Here is a 14,747-nt window from a genome sequence, read left to right as displayed (position 1 = left end):
ACGTTGGCTCTTCGGGGTCTTTTGTTGTTCCATATGAATTTTAGAAGTCTTTGTTCCAGTGTTGAATTCTGTCAGTGTTTTGATAGGGATTGCATTGAATCTGTATATTGCTTTAGGCAACATTGCCATTTTGACAATATTATTTCTTCCTACCCAAGAGCATGGGATGCATTTCCATTTATTTGTGTACTCCCTAATTTCTCTCATGAGTGACTTGTAGTTTTCAGATTACAGGCCTTTCACTACCTTCATTAGGTTTCTTTCCAGGTATTTTATTATTTTTAATGCAATTGTAAGTGGAATTGTTTCCATGATTTCTCTTTATGCTAGTTCATCGTTAGTGTATAGAAATGCAACACATTTATGTGTATTAATTTTGTATTTCTGCAACTTTGCTTAATTCAGATATTAGCTCTAGTAGTTCTGGAGTGGATTCTTTAGGCTAGTTTATGTATGATATCATGTCATTTAGTTTGCTTATATTTTGTTGAGTATTTTTGCATCTATGTTCATCATGGATATTGGTCTGCAGTTTTATTTTTTTGTGGTGTCTTTACCTGGTTTTGGTATTAGAGTGATCCTGGCTTCAGAGAATGAGTTTGGAAGTATTCCCTCCTCTTCTATTTTTTGGAAAACTTTAAGGAGAATGGGTATTATGTCTTCTCTAAATGTCTGATAAAATTTAGTGATGAAGCCATCTGTTCTGGGAGTTTTGTTCTTGGGTAGTTTTTTGATTACCGATTCAACTTCATTGCTAGTAATTGATCTATTCAGATTTTCTGTTTTTTCCTGGGTCAGTCTTGGAGGGTTGTATATTTTTAGAAAGTTCTCCATTTCTTCTAGGCTATCCAGTTTGTTAGCGTATTCTTTTTCATAGTATTCTCTAATAATTCTTTGTATTTCAGTGGCATTTTTTATGCTTGATAAGTCTGTGTACGGGTTTATCTATTTTGTTTATTTTCTCAAAGAACCAGCTCTTGGTTTCATATTTATTTCTATTGTTTTATTCTTCTCTATTGTATTTATTTCTTCTCTGATCTTTATTATGGTCCTGCTTCTACTAAGTTTGGGCCTCATTTGTTCTTCTTTTTCCAGTTTCAATGACTGAATTTTTACTGTTTATTTGGAATTGTTATTCCTTCTTTAAATCATCCTGGACTGCAGTAAAATTTCCTCTTAGAACTGCCTTCACCATATTCCACAGAAGTTGGGGAATTGTGCTACTCTTTTCAATTGTCTCCATGTATTGCTTGATCTCTGCTTATTTGGTCATTGTTCCAATGATTATTTAGTTGTATGTTGTTAAGCTTCCATGTGTTTGTGAGCCTTTTTGTTTTCTTTATGCAGTTTATTTCTAGTTTCATACCTTTGTGATCTCAGAAGCTGGTACAATTTCAATATTTTTGAATTTTCTGAGGAACTCTTTGTGGCCTAGTATGTGGTCTATTCTGGAAAATGCTCCATGTGCACTTGAGAAGAATGTGTATCCTGTTGGTTTGGGGTGGAATGTTCTATAGATGTCTATTATGTCCATCTGTTCTAATGTGTTGGTCAGTGCATGTCCTTACTTATTTTCTGTCTGTTTGATCTGTCCTTTGGAGTGAGTGGTGTGTTGAAGTCTCATAAAAATGAATGCATTGCATTCTATTTCCCCCCTTAATTCTGTTGGTATCTGTTTCACATATGTAGGTGCTCCTGTGTTGGGTGCATAGATATTTATAATAGTTATATCCTCTTGTTGGACTGACACCTTTATCATTATGCCATGTTCTTCTTTGTCTCTTGTTATTTTCTTTGTTTTGAAGTCTATGTTATCTGATACAAGTATTGTGACTCTGCTTTTTTCTCTCTGTTGTTTGCATGAAATATCTTTTTCCATCCCTTCACTTTCAGTCCATGTATGTCTTTGTTTTTGATGTGAATTTTTTGTTGGCAGTATATAGATGGGTCTTGCTTTTTTATCCATTCTGTAATTCTGTGTCTTTTGATTGGTGCAGTAAGTCCATTTACATTTAGGGTGATTATCAGTAGATACGTGTTATTGCCTTTGCAGGCTGTAGATATGTGGTTATGAGAGTTACAAGGGCAGTTTCTTTACTAACTAGCAGTATAACTTAACTCACTTATTATGCTATTATAGACAGAGTCTGATTATTCTTTTTTCTCTCCCTTCTTTTTCTTCCTCTTCCACTCTTTATATGTTAGGTGTCATATTCTGTACTCTTTGTGTATCCCTTGACTGATTTTCTGGGTAACTGGTTTAATTTTGCATTTTTAAATTATTGAGTAGGTCTACTTCCTTTGCTGTGGTTTTATTTTCTCTGGTGACACCTATTTAATCTTAGACATACTTCCATCTAGAGCAGTCCCTTTAAATATACTATAGAGATGGTTTGTAGGAGATAAATACCCTCAACTTTTGCTTATCTGGGAATTGTTTAATCACTCCTTTAAATTTTAATGATAATCTGGCTGGGTAGAATATTCTTTGTTCAAGGCCCTTCTGTTTCTGTGCATTGAGTATATCATACCTCTCCCTTCTGGCCTGTAAACTTTCTGCTGATAAGTGTGATGATAGCCTGGTGGGTTTTCCTTTGTAGGTGATCTTTTTTCTCTCTCTGGCTGCTTTTAATACTCTGTACTTGTCCTTGATCTTTGCCATTTTAATTATTATATGCCTTTGTGTTGTCCTTCTTGGTTTCCTTGTGTTGATAGCTCTGTGGACTTCCATGACCTGAGAGACTATTTCCTTCCCCAAGCTTGGGAAGTTTTCTGTAATTATTCTTCAAAGAAACTTTCTATCCCTTTTTTCTCTCTTCTTCTTCTGGTATCCCTATAATGGGAATATTGTTCTTTTTGGATTTTCCACACAGTCCTCTTAAAATTCTTTCATTCTTAGATACTCTTTACTCTCTCTGCTGCAGTGTCTCTGTATTACTGTTCTCTGATTTCTATTCCATTCACTGTCTCCTCTAGCTCCCCTAATCTGTTTTTAAATCAATCCACTGTTGTTTCATTTCAATTATCTCTCTTCTGAATTCGTCTCTTAGCTCTTGAATATTTTTCTGTAGTTCCATGAGCATGCTTATGACTTTTATTTTGAAAGTTTTTTCAGGAAGGGTGGTGATTTCATTCTCACTGAGCCCTCTTCCTGGTGTTTGATTGAATTTGTATTGAACAAGTTTCTTCTGACTTTTCATATTCCTGGAGCTATGGGAGTAGTCGTAGGTGAATGGTGTTTGTGTCAGCTGGGAGGACAAAGTCTTTCCTGCTTGCCAGTCACTGTGCCTGTTTCCTCTGTCAGTTCCTTTAACTACACACAGTGAGTTGCCTCTGGGTTAATTCCCTAAAATGCTGTGGGCAGAATGGCGCCTCGGGATGGCCTAGAGTGAGTAGCATGGATTCTGCTGTGGTTACAAAACCCCTTCTTGGCTTCACATCACAGCATCTGTCTATGCTGTCTGTGCCATTCAACCGTGCACAGTGAGCAGGCTCTGTGTAAGCTCTATTGTTGTTTTAGGTTGGGCTGCCCTCTAGCTGTTCCATAGCTATGGCAGGGACAGCTAGTTTGCACTTAGGTACCAGCAGGAAGGAAGGAGCTGGAGGCTGCTTATTGTTTGATGGGCCTCAGTGCTTCATTGCCAACCAGGGGAATAGGAAGCCTGAAGCTCCTGCAAGTTCCTAGTCCCTGAGTGTGCCAGGATGATTTTGTTCACCTGTTTCTTCTTCTAATCCCTTGCCCCTTTCACAGCCCTCTGACTGTTGAGAGGTCCCTTTAAGTGCCTGCTGTTCTTTTGTCCCAGGGCACCCGGTTACAGAAACTTGTTCCCAGTCTCAGTCTCTGACTTTGCTTTCCAGCCCCTCTAATCTCCATAGCACCATGCAATGTGGGTTTGTGCTCCCAGTGTAGATTTATAGGGCTGGGTATTTACTAGTCCTGTGCCTCCACTCCCTCCACACTATGATTTTCTTCCTTCCACCAGTGACCTGGGGTGGGAGGATTGCTTGGGTACCAATGGGTCATGTTGTTTTACCTTTTTCCATGGGATATTGACTTCTCCCAGATGTAGACTGGCTGGTGTACTGCTACTTCTGGTCACTCATTTAGGAATAGTTGTATTTGCTGTATTTTCAAAATGTATGTGGTTTTGAAAGATTTCCACCACTCTACTCAAGTTGCCATGTTTGCTCTGCCTCCACACATATTATAGTCTTAATGACACTTGTTCAATCCCTAGAAAGTATGTTCTGTAAATATTGGTGCTGGGGTAAGTATAATGTAGGCTTGCTAAATGTTCGTGCCTATTTACCAATATGTAATTGCATGTTGTGACATCCTTATTAATGATGATGCAATTAGTTTAAAAAGATAGGTATGAAGGAATTAGTAATAGGGAATACATGTTTCATAAATGGATACATGAGGGCAAAATATTTTTTATTGAAATAAGCAATATGCAATATAAATTACAATGCTGTAAAACAAGAGAAATTGAATACTTTTATCCTGTTCAGTCAGTACAAAAAAGGTGATGATGTACCATTATTTCAAGGAGTATTGCTTATAAGAATAGAGTTGGGAAATATATTTACATGGACTTAGTGAGTTGAAGTGGAATTTACAAATATCAGGAGAATATAAAACTTTTTCTCTTCAGCAAAATGATGCAGGTAGCTCATCTTTGTCTTTCATAACAGTGTGATTAGCATTCATAAATGTGAGTTTGTAAACTGTATGAAGTTGTAGGGGCTCTAGAAACAACATATCAACAAATCCATGCATAAGTCATCCAATTTATATTTTTAATAATAAGCTAGTGATTTCAGGTAGAAAACTGCATGCACATAACACATTTGCTTTACTTATTATTTGACTCTTTGTTTTCTGGATATTTGAAACATGAGAAATAAAGGGTTGATCTCACAAGAGCTAAGAGATTCTGATATGTTGGTGGATAAATTATGTATATCTCTAAGTGTATATAGAAGTGTGTGTGTGTGTTCTAATTCATTAAATTTCTAGTCATGAAGGAAAAAAGATGTTTAGAAAAAACACTGAAATATATGTAAGTTTGTAGTTCCCATGGAGCTACAAGGAAATTTTTAAGCCAGTGCTTTTTATGCAGCTCCTTGTAGATTGTCCTTGAGTGTCTTCTTATTTTTCAATTTTTTGTGGTATCTTTTAAAATTAAACAAATTTAATGTGCATTAATTTATCATTTCTAAGATTATGATAACTGCTTCATTGTTTCATGTAAAAAAACTTTCCTAACATGTTCATGAAGATATATTTATGTTATTTTCTAGGTTGCTTATTGTTTTGCTCTTCACATTTCTATAGTCCTTCACTATGGTTTTCCATTTCAGCATGACAGGTGAAAGAGATAAGAATAATTGCCTCCAGACTATTATCATATAGGTTCAACATTATTTTTAAGAGGATAATCTTTTACCCATGTCTCTGTAGTAGAATTTTTTTATATGCCTACTGTGGAAAATTCTTATATACTTACTGCTTGTATTTGAGTGGGTCAGTTGTTGAATTCTGCTCTTCCAACTAATCTGTGTCTCTCTGACCCAGTAGTATAACTGTTTATATGCATAAAAGTCTTGATATTTGATGACATAAATATTTTAACATTTTTTTATTATTTAAGGATCTTTAAGTATTTTCAACCCCATGAAATTCTTTAAGACTTCTTTGTTCTTGGTCTTTTCCATTTCAGTGTGAACTTTAGGATTAATATTAAATCTTGTTAAATGAATATACTTGAATTCAAGTTGTGAGTCCAAGGATAAAGTATATATTTCAGTTGAGTAGGTGTTTTCTTAGTAATATAGCTTCTGGGTAAAGACTTGTGAATTTTCAGTAGTGAACTTCCAAGTTTCTATTTTGGTCCTGTGAATAAAATTTAAACCTCATTTTCTAATGGCAATTTCTTTTCATAATAGAATAATTTCTATATATGGAATTATATTAATTCTAATAGTTTGTGTACAGAAGTTTAAGAAATCACTTTACTGAGGTATGATGGAAATAATAGTTGATGAATACAACTCGATGACTTTGGGGATGAGAATAACCCATGAAATCTTCATCACCATAAGACCATAGACACATCCGTCACCTCTGGAGCTTTCTTCATCCCCCTCAGCAAATTTCAAGTATGCAATACTGCATTTCGAGATATAGTCACTGTACTGTATAGTGGATCTACAGGATTTATTCTTCTTGCCTAACTCAAGAACTGTGACCTTTGGCCATCACCTGCCCATTTCGTAATTTCCAGCCCCTAGTTACCTCCACTTTACTCTATGCTTTATTGAGCTTGACTATTTTAATTTCCATGTAATAGTCAGATAATTTATAATTTGTTTTTATGTGTCTAACTTATTTCACTTAACGTAATATCTTCCAGGTTAATTTATGTTGTCAGAAAGGACATACATTCCTACATTTTTTGAGATGGAATACTTTGACAAATATCCCTAAGTATACAATAAATATACTAAAGAATATTTTTCCTATTTTGATATAGTTACTTTAATTATTTTATTTCCTTGTCCCTAACATCTAGAGCAAGTTTGATTATACTGTCGCTATCTTTTTCTTGTATTTAGAGCAAAAGCAAACATTTCATATTTTTCTGGTTTGATATATATTATAGTTACTGTTTATCAGAATGTAGATGGCCCTTGCATTCCTATTTTGCCAAGATTTATTTAAAATTATGTGCGTGGTGAGTTTATTAAATTATTCATAATGTATGGATAAAATTAATAATTCCCTTAAATGTTAGAATTCAATGACATTTTGAATTTCTCATTTAGAATATTTTTAAGTGAAAATTTAATTTTGTTAAGAGATGCAGAAACATTCTTTTTTTCTATTACTTTCCCACACCAATTTTTTTAAAGTGCTGTTTAGGATAAATATTTCATTTTTCCAATATCTTATATTTTTGGCATAGCATTTCTTATGATGTCTTCTTTACATATTTTCCCATAAAAATGGATCAATACAAACTCATGAAGTAAAGATACCCTTATATTGACTAAAGAAAATGTGGAGCAAAATGTATCTACAGAGTAGAAGAATTCTTTTGCACTTCACAGTAGGTAACAGCTTCCTTATTTCTTTATTAGTTTCACTAGGGATTAAATTTTGTATTTATTTATACTTTTTTGCTGAAGAGAATTATTGATTGATTTTTGTGCCTCTTATCACCTTCACTGTTTCACACACCCACCCCAAACCATTACCCATTGTAAACATCAGTCCCTTCTCAGTGTCTATAACTACTGCAGTTTTCTTCATATTGTTTTGTTTTATATTTAGATTCCTCTTTTAAGTGAGATGAAATGGAATCTGTCTTTCACTGAATGACATTTTTCACTGTGCATAATGTCCTGCAGGTCTATCAGTGTTATTGCAAATAGCAACATTTCTTTCTTCTTTATGGTTGAATACTTTTTCATTGTTTATATATCCCACTTCCACCTCACCTATTCATCAATCATTTTTTTAATATTCAAGGGTTTATTTGGGTGTGCATGTAGCACCAGGCCAAATATGGTTACAAGTACTTGATCGTTTCATCTACTTATGAACAACTCTTTTAAATAATGCAGTAATAAACATAGGGGTACACATATCTTTCAAATCAGATTTTTTTCCATTGGAAAATTCCTAGAAGAGGAATGACTGGGTTGTGTGGTATTTCCACTTTAGAGTTTGAGGAATCTCTGAACAGCTTTCTAGAATGGCTGCACCAATTTACATTTTCACCAACAGGGTAGGAGGGTTGCCCTTTCTCCACATCCTTTAAAAATATTAATATACAATGTTAAACCTGACTATTGTTCCTTATTCATGAGTCATGTATATATGTGAGAAACACTACAGAATATTTGTATTAAATCTCATTTTTGGGTGATGTTTATTACTATTGATATTTTATCTTATCTCTTGATTTGTGGATACTGTATTATAGGATTTTAGTTTATATCAAAGTGTAACAATATCAGAAATTAACTAAAAATGAAGTATACAGCTTGATTATTTTTATAAACATAATATGGGATTGAAACAACCTCACAAATTTAGAACCAAAAATATTTCCATTTTAACAGTACAGTTTTTGTCCACTTTCAGTCATGACCTTTCACAGTGAAATAATTGAATGACTTTACACTGTCAGTTGTATGCATAAGTTTATGTCTGTTAGTAATGGAAACATCCTATGAGATTTGCTTTATGTTCTTCTTTATTATTTTGATTGTGATTGTCTGAATCAATGTTGTTTTTCTAATGTCACATCAGCAAATCATAACATAATTGTTCAACTGGGTTTCAGCATTGTGGTTTTGTTCTGTGAAACCGATATTACTGGACATGACTTTTGGTGAATATAAGGAGGCATTTCTGCTGGAATCCCATGGGATGGCTGTGCCTGGGTAAGTGGATGTCCATGGCATGAGCCCAGATGCCTCCACACCAGAGCTGTATTCTCATGAGCACCACGAGGGGGGAGGAGGTGGGGGCTCCTGACCATGAGCACATCTCCATTAAGTTTCATGTCACTTTATCTCTGACACTGCCAGGAACGTAATCACATTTTCTTTAACAGTTGTAATGGAGGCTTATTTGTAATGGCCAAGTGTCATGATGAACCCAGGAAATAGCACCACTGACATGAGGCACTTATTGAATGTGTACTGTAAACATATTGTTGCAGTGGGACGGTGTAGTGCACAGGTGGTCTTGCCTCCTTGTCCAGGAGTGTGTCTTACTTGGGAAGCCTCTTTTCTAGAGGAAGAAGGTAAAAATACCTGGAGAGAACACCTTCCTTTCACCACCCACCACTTTATTTTCCATTTCATTGTGAGCATTAAAGCTAAAGTGCATTTTTCCATTATAAAGATAAATAATCTCTCATTTTGATGGTCTGAACAGTAAGGACCATTTTTTTAATACCTGGGCCAGGCTGTCCATACTGAGCTTCTGGGGTCAATAAAAACAGGATGTGTATCCACATGACATAAAAGGATGTAGCAATAAGGGCCCTAAAAATATAGGAAATGTAAGCAACATATTTCCTAAGCTGTAGTATCATTTTTGTGGAGGGACAGGTTTTATCAACTATATTGGATTTTGTTTAAAAAATATTGTCAACGGAAATTTTTTTGGAAAAAAAGGGTACATAATATGTTATTACTCATATCTTCCTAAATTAATTTTGCAAGGAGGAAGTTTACATAGTTTTTGTAAAAAAAATATATTTATATTGCTAAAGAAATTTTGCTAGCCACTTCCCAAAATATACCACAGTAACAGTGTTACACTAATATGTTTGTTTCCGTCCATTTGAAGAACATTCTGCATTGACAGATAGACTGAGATAGTACATTAATAATGTGATACATCCCCTTTATATAAATGGTACAATTTGAAAGGGATATGTGTTTGAACAAAGGGAAAACTCTATCTAAACTACTCAAGTATATTTAATTTGACTTAGTTTACTACAACTGCAAGGAGTTTTCCCAAAGCTACCTTTATGTCCTTGTATCTAAGGCTTTATATGATGGGTTTCACTGATGGAGGTACCACTGTATAAAATATAGAGAAAACTATGTCTACAATGGACTTCAGTTCAGAGGCGGGCTTCAGGTAGGCCACGGCACCTGTCAAAGGAACAAAGTCACAACGGCCAGATGAGGGAGACAGGTGGAGAGGGCTTTGGAACTGCCCTCCAGGGAGGAGATCCTTGAGACAGCAGAGAAGATGTGCACATAGGAATATAAAATAGGAAACAAGCCAGTGAGATACTTGCACCAAATGCAGCCACTGACACTTCATTTGTGTTCATTTTTGAATCTGAGATCAAAATAATCTGAGGGATATCACAAAAGAAATGATGAATCTTATTGGAACTAAAAGTTATGGAAAAAGTTGCTGCTCTGAGCATGGCTCCAATGACCCCTGCACTAACATATGAAGCCACCACCATCCGCCCACAGGCCCCCTTGATCATGATGGTCTCATAGTGCAGCGGGCAGCAGATGGCCACATAGCGGTCATAGGACATCACTGTGATGATGACAAATTCAGCAACAGCAGCAAATGTCACAAAGAAGAGCAGCTGGAAAACACATTCAAGAAAGGACATTTTGTTCATGGTCAACAGGGAGTTGAGAGCAAATTTAGGAACAGTGACCGAGATGTAGCAGAGGTCTATGAGTGACAGGTTCTTCAGGAAGAAGTACATGGGTGTGTGAAGCTGAGGATCCCAAGTAATGAGCATGATGATGAGCCCATTTCCTAACAGGGCTGCCAGGTAAGCCATGAGGAACAGGACACCGTGTAGGGTTTGCATCTTAAGGTCATCAGAAAATTCCAGGAGAAAGAACTCAGTGACCCCTGTAGAGTTGATCATTTCATCCTATACTGTGGTCCCCAGGAGTGAACTGTGTACTGTAAACAAACATATACAATAACAGAAAGTGTTACCTTGTTTTATTGATGGACATGTGAATTATCTAGAGTGACCAGTTCATGTGTAGCAGGTGTATGTGTTTGTATATAGCATCTTTTTGTTCTTATGAGTTAAAGACATTTGTCAAATTACTTAAACCCTGTGTATCTGTTTCACATTTTGTAGCAGGGTTGTTCTAAATTAATTTATTTATATGCTTAGAAGTTTTTGAAACACTTTCTAAAATGACATAACAAGTTATGAACAAGTGGGATTATATCAAACTAAAAATCATCTTTACAGCAAAGGACACCATAAGCAGAATAAAAAGAAATCCAGCACTATGGGAGAATATAATAATAAATCACTTATCTGTTAAAGGGTTAGCATCCAAAATATCCAACGAACTCATTTGCTTCAATATCCAAAAAACATCCTGGTTAAAAAAATGGGCAGAGGACTTGAGCAGACAGTTCCACAAAGAAGAAATAAAATGGCCAACAGGAATATGAAAAGATGCTTCACATCACTAATAATCAGGGAAATGCAAATCAAAACCACAATGAGATATCACCTCATACCAATTAGTATGGTCACTATGCGAAACACAAGAAATAACAAATGGTGGCAATGATGTGGAGAAATGGAAACATGTGAACAGTGTCCGTGGAATGTAAATTGGTGTAAATGCTGTGTAATGCATTATGGAGTTTCATGAAAAAACTGAAAATAGAAATACATTTGACCCAGTAATTCTACTCCTAGGAATTTACGTGAAGAAAACAAAAATCTCTGATTCAGGAAAACATATGCAACCCTGTGTTTATTGGTGCTGTATTTGCAATAGGCAAGTATGGAAACAAACTGAGTGTCCATCAATAGATGAATGGATAAAGAAGAAGTGGTACATATACACAATGAAATATTATTCAGCCTTAAAAAGGAAAAAGATGCTGTCATTTTAACAACGTGGGTGGATATAGAGGGTATTATGCTCAGTGAAATAAGCCAGACAAAGAGAAATGTCATACCATTTCACATTTATATGTACTATAAAAACAAAGCAAAACAGAAGGAACAAAACAGCACTAGAGTCAAAAACTGAGAGGTGATTAGTCATTACAATAGGGGAGGGTTTGAGTTAGGTTGTACAGAGGAGGAGTGTGATAAACAGGCACAATAATTCTCAATGTCAATATAAATTGGTCACAGCATGGAGAATATAGGAAAAGCTTCCTCATTTTTATATTCAAGAGATTTTGCCTATGTTGGATTCTAAGAATTTTATGGTTTCATGACTTACATTCCTGCATGTCTTTGACCCATTTTGAGTTTACTTTTGGGTATGAGGATAGAAAATAATCCAGTTTCATTCTCTTACATGTAGCTGTCCAGTTTTGCCAACACCAGTTGTTGAAGAGGCTGTCATTTCCACATTGTAGGCAGGTTTTCCTACATTCAAATGTAGAAAAGTATTTTTCATAGCATTATATATACAAACAATATGGGAACACTTGTTTATTTCCACCCAATGTTTGTTATAATAAAATTATTTTATATATTTTATTGCATTGATGAAGAAAATCAGAGCACAAATAGGTTATAGCATCAGGGTCCTTTTGGAAATTCCTGGAATGGCTGTGTCACTGGTTAAGTGAATATTCAGGATGCCAGACTCATGGGCACGCTCCCCAGGGCCCCACACCACAGCCACTTTCCAGTTAGCACAATGAGGGAAAGGAGGAGTGGACTCCTGGCTGTGAGGACACGTACCTTAAGTTTCATGTCACTTCACCTAAGACATTGCCCAGAACATACTTACATGTTCACAACTGGGCGCAGTGGAGGTTTTGTAAAAAAAAAAAATGGCATAAACAGCACAGGGAATCCCACCCAAAGTGGCACGTGAGGCAGATCAGAACGTACAGTGTCAGCAGCATGTGGAGCAGGGAGTGAGCACAGAACACAGTGGCCTGCAGCCTCATCATCATGTGCAGGAGCCTCCTTGGGCACCAGGCTGTCATCAGGAGGAAGCAAGCACAGTTACAGGAGAAAGGAGACTTCCCTCCACCCTCCTACCCCTACCATTTCTAATTGTACATGAGACAGGAAGGGGAGAAAAACTTGATTTGTATATGCTGAAGATAAAATGAAATTTCTCAGTCTTACAGTCTAAATACCAAGAGCCAGGGGTTCACACATGGGACCCTCTATGTAGACTGAGATTCTGGGAACCAATGGACATACTTCATTGGGTAGGAAGTGATACAGCAGGTTACCCCAAATCTAGGAAATATATAGGGAAATTTTATCTTCTAAATTGTGAAATCATTCTGGTTTGTGGAGGTCCAGCTTGTTAGATTTCATTGGATTGTGTTTATAAGGAACACTGCTGACGCAAAACATTTTGAAAACATTATACCAAATAAAGTATTATTACTATCCTCATAGTTTGGCATTTCAACTTGGAAGACAAAAGTTCTTTGTAATCTTTTTATTAATATTGCAGCATAGACTTTGAAGCCACTGACAACATACCACTATAATCGCATTCCACTGATATCTCTGTGTTTTCTCCAGTTGTATGAAGAACATTGGCAACATCAGCTCTATCCCTTCTCCCATGTGGCTGAAATAATATGTTAATTTTAAGATACATTCTCATCACATAAATTGTTAAGTTTCAAAACAATATACCTTGGAACTAAAGAGAAACTTCTTTCAAAACTACCAGAATACATTTATTTTGACTGAAATTCTACAATTTCAAGGAATTTTCCCAGAGTAAATTTTATGTCCTTGTTTCTAAAGCTGTAAATAATGGGATTCAATGATGGGGAAACCACAGTATAAAACACAGAGTGATATCTTGGTCTGTCATTAACTCAGAGGCTGGCTTCAGGTAGGCCAAGGCACCTGTTGAATAAAACACTGTCACAACAACCAGAAAAAGGAGGCAGGTGGAGAGGGCTTTGAACCTGGCCTCCAGGGAGGAGATACTTGAGACAGCAGAGAAGATGTGCACATAGGAAAATATAATAGAGAGGAAAGAAGCCAGGGAAATGCATGCACCAAATGCAGTCACTGATGCTTCATTTATGTTCATTTTGGAGTCTGAGATCAAACTAATCTGAGGGATATCACAGAAGAAATGATAGATTTATTTGAAGTAAAAGTTGTGGAAAATGTTGCTGCCATGTGCATCTCTCCATAGATTCCCACACTGATGTATGAAGCCACTACCATCCACCCACAGGCCCCCTTGGTCATGATGCTGTCATTGTGCAGTGGGCAGCAGATGGCCACATAGCAGTCATAGGACATCACTGTGAGTATCACCAATTCACCATAACCAAAACCTGCAAAAAACAGCACCTAGAAAACACATCCAAGGAGGGATATTGTGTTCCTGTTCATCAGGGAGTTGAGAGCAAATTTAGGAACAGTGACAGAGATGTAGCAGAGGTCTATGAGTGACAGGTTCTTCAGGAAGAAGTACATGGGTGTGTGAAGCTGAGTATCCCAAGTGATGAGCATGATGATGAGTCCATTTCCTAACATGGCTGCCAGGTAAGTGACAAGGAACAGAACACACTGCAGGGTTTGCACCCTCGGGTCCTCAGAGAATCCCAGGAGGAGGAACTCAGTGACTCCTGTGTGGTTCACCACTTCATCCAGTATCATCCTCCCCATGAGGGAACTATTTTGTTATTGAAATCACAGAAATAAAGGAAAATGGAAACTACTAGTGCCAATATATTATCTAAACTGTGTTGATTCACAATATGTATATAAACATATTTAGAAAATGTATATGTGTATCTTTATAGAAAGTTAAATGTTCAATACTAAAAATAAATATATACATATATATATTCAGCAGTTAACCTAAGAAATGTGAAAAATGAAACAAGGAGAATACTTTCAAGAAATAAATTCAGGTAGTCAGGTTGTAATTCTAGCAGCATAATTAATTTTAGTGAATCCAAGCAGCAATGACGCATTGGTTTCATATTACAGTGATGGATGCACAAATGTTAAATGCAGCTGGAATGGATGGTGAGGTGACTGTTTAATGTTTGTGGGTCCGGTGGGGTTATTTTCACCATTCTGGGTGCACCAACCTTCCAACATGTCACACCTAACACTGTTAGGAAGGAGTGCTCTAAAGTTCCCTCCAAGCTGCTACGGGAAATTCTACCTTATAGGATAAAAGCAGTGCCAAGAAAATTCAAGCAAAGGGAAAAACAAGGTCTTCCTGGAAGCTCA

Source organism: Manis pentadactyla, chromosome 13 (genome assembly GCF_030020395.1).
Source record: "Manis pentadactyla isolate mManPen7 chromosome 13, mManPen7.hap1, whole genome shotgun sequence".
Lineage (NCBI taxonomy): Eukaryota > Metazoa > Chordata > Mammalia > Pholidota > Manidae > Manis > Manis pentadactyla.
This window is presented reverse-complemented; position numbering follows the sequence as displayed.